Here is a 3,362-nt window from a genome sequence, read left to right as displayed (position 1 = left end):
TTTAATAACATTCTGAATGTCAGAACACATGACAGCAGAGGAATATAATCTCCTCTCCCTGTAGAGAGAGGCCTCAAACTAACTCTCCCTCTGCTCTCCCTCCGCTCGCTCTCTCCATCACAAAGTGTACACACACACATCAACGCCGCTAAAGCCTTTCAGATTAGCTGGTGCGATTTAAACAGCGTTTAAAGAGCAGTAAATAAGGGAGAGTTCCAGTTGAACGGAGTTCACATGTCCCCTTCGCCTGCAGGGTTTTGTCATATTATCACAAGATTTTCCTCTGTTTGATCATTGCAATGAAAGGGGGCACGATACCCTGCGCGGCGTCTTTGTATTTGTGCACCTGCTGCTGTTTGCGTGGCTTGTATCAACGTGAAACACCTTTCTGCTGTGAAATCAAAACTAATTGATAACTGAAGCCTTGAAGTCCAGACCTGAAAAAGGGCAGTTTTCCTCTTGTCGTGATGCTATTTATCCATGTAGATTCCCTCAGTGTAAGTCCCCAAGTTGTTATGGAGATACAGACCTGTCCGCCTTTGCTCATACATAAGGGAAGCAGATGACACTGCTGCCACATTCTCTAAAAGCTCATCAGCAACAATTCCCAGAAATGACGACCCAGTTACTCAAGATAATTTGAGTATGCTAGCAAAGTAAGGTAGCCAACGTTATAACTCTGCCGAGGAGGACGGCATTGATGTTTACTTCCCTTGCTGTCACGAGCCGCTTGTAAATGGGCAGAAGTATGTTTCCTTGTGAATGGTGATAAATTTTTTGGATGTGGTTCCTTAGAAAGTAATGATAATAATAATGATAATAATAATAATAATAATAGACAGTAATACTGCGATACTGAGCAAAGTGGAAAGTAAACTGAACAATTACAACTACAACGAGCGGGCCAGTTTGAACAGGTGAGTTTTGAGGTGGGATTTGAATGCTATTATGGTTTCAGACTGTCAAGTGTGTGGGGGCAGGGAGTTCCAGAGCTTGGGGGCAGTGCAGTTGAAAGCTCTAGCACCCATGGTGCTCAGGCAAGGTGTGGGGGTGTTTAGAAGACCAGCAGAAGAAGAACGCAAGGAACGAGAAGGGGTGTAGTCCTGGAGGAGGTCGGAAAGATAGGTGGGGGCTATGTTGTGGAGGGCTTTGAAGGTGAGCATGAGGTTTTTATAGGTAATCCGATATTCAACAGGGAGCCAGTGTAGTTGAATGAGAATGGGAGTGATGTGGTCAGATGATTTGGTGCAGGTGATGATCCGGGCGGCAGAGTTCTGAATGATTTGAAGCGTGTTAAGCAGTTTGGTGGGAAGACCAGAGAGAACAGCATTGCAATAGTCAATCTGCGATGTGACGAAAACGTGGACCGAGACTTCAGTGGTTGATTGAGACAGGGATGGGCGGAGTCTGGAAATGTTGAGAAGGTGGAAAAAAGCTGTCAGGGTGATGTTTTTTAAGTGAGGTGCAAAGGAAAGGGTGTTATCCAGAGTGACACAGAGGCTCTTGACTTGGCTAGAGAAAGGTACAGGGAAGCCATCGATGATGATGTTTGTGGCTATGGTGTTTTGTGCTTTGGAGAGGCTGGTTTTAGAGCCAATGATCAGGGCCTCAGTCTTGCTGCCATTGAGCTTCAGAAAGTTCCTGCTCATCCAGCTCCTGATGTCTCAGAGGCAGGTGGTGAGGGAGGAGGGAGGAAGGGCAATGGAGGGTTTGGTAGAGATATAGACCTGTGTATCATCAGCGTAGCAATGAAAATTGACACCATGGTGACAGAGGATTGTGCCCAGGAGAAGGAGTTAAATGATGAAGAGGAGTGGACCCAGTACTGACCCCTGGGAGACACCCAGTGAAACAGCGGAACACCTTGACTTGTGGCTCCTCAGTTGCAAAAGTGTTGTCTGTCGTTGAAGTATGATGAGAACCAAGCAAGTACCACGCCAGTGATCCCAATGTCAGCCAGACGCTCCAGGAGTAGTGGGTGGGAGATGTATCAAAGGCAGCAGTGAGGTCGAGGAGGATGAGGATGGTAAGTAATCCAGAGTCAGCTGCACGGATGAGGTCGTTGGTAATTTTAACCAAGGCTGTTTCAGTACTGTGTTTAGGGAGGAAACCAGATTGGAAGGGTTCATGGAGGTTGTTTGAGTCAAGATGAGACTAAAGTTGAGCGGCAACCTCTCAAGGGTTTTAGAAATTAAGGGAAGGTTGGATATGGGCATGTACTGGTTCAGGTCAGCTGGGTCGGCACCAGGTTTTTTGAGGGTGAGTGTAATTGCCGTCATTTTGAGAGTAGGGGGTACAGTTCCAGAGGTGAGGGAGAAATTCATTATTTTTGTGATCATGGGGGAAATGGATGGGAGACAGGCTTTGACGAGGGTAGTGGGATGGGGATCAAGCTGACAGGTAGTGGATTTGGCTTTTCGGATGAAATAAGTAAATTTTTCCCGCCAGAAGTTTAACAATAGGCTGTGCAGAAGTCACAGTGTGTTCCTCAATAAAGGGGTTATGGCTTGATTTGTGTATAATGGGAAAAAAAAATAAAAAATCCAAATGCGTATGGTTTTTAATGTAATTGTTATTTTTGTTTATTTTCAACTGACAGTAGTGCAAAGTTAGATTGTTCCACCCAGTGTCCACCTGAAATAGTTGGTACAGCCTGTAGAAGAAGTTTATTTATAGAGCACCATTCATTAATTCATTAATTCATTCAAGGCAATTCAAGTGCCTTGTGTCAAGCGCTTTACAGAGGAATTGAAATGGATAAAAAAAATAACACATTAGGAAGATTTTTAAAATTGCATTTAAAAGAAAAAAGAAATAGCAAAATAAATTCAAAGTTTCAAATGCAAATAAAATGCATTTAAAAGTGACCTCAGGTAATCAGGAAGCGTGTTAGACAGGTCGGGGAGCGCAGAAGTGTAAACAACATAAACTCTCACATCAGTCATATGTTTTTGCAGAGCTGATGAAAAACAAATGAAAATGTAAAAGCAAACTGCTTCAATTCTCGTCTTTGACCCTATCTGCGTTCACATCCCAAGGCAGCTGAACAAACAGCAGGGAGACGTTTGTGGGACTCCTGGTGATTGACACATCTGGGTAATAAGCGTTAGTGTGTTCAACGTGTTCTCTCTCACATGCCGTCCGTCAAATAATGGCGACACACCATCCTAGTCCGATCCAACATTTGCTTTTTTCGAAACTTTGCCTTATTTCATTGTGTCCTCTTTTCTTCTGCTTTTGTTGTTTCATTGCGTGTTGGGAAAAAAAGCTTGGAGATGACAGATAATAATGTAGATAAATAACAGCACAGGCAAGAGGATGAATATGTATTCTTGAGTTTGGATTACTTACATTTTAGATTA

This window comes from Sparus aurata, chromosome 18, assembly GCF_900880675.1.
Source record: "Sparus aurata chromosome 18, fSpaAur1.1, whole genome shotgun sequence".
Taxonomy (NCBI): domain Eukaryota; kingdom Metazoa; phylum Chordata; class Actinopteri; order Spariformes; family Sparidae; genus Sparus; species Sparus aurata.
Note: the sequence above shows the minus strand (reverse complement) of the source record.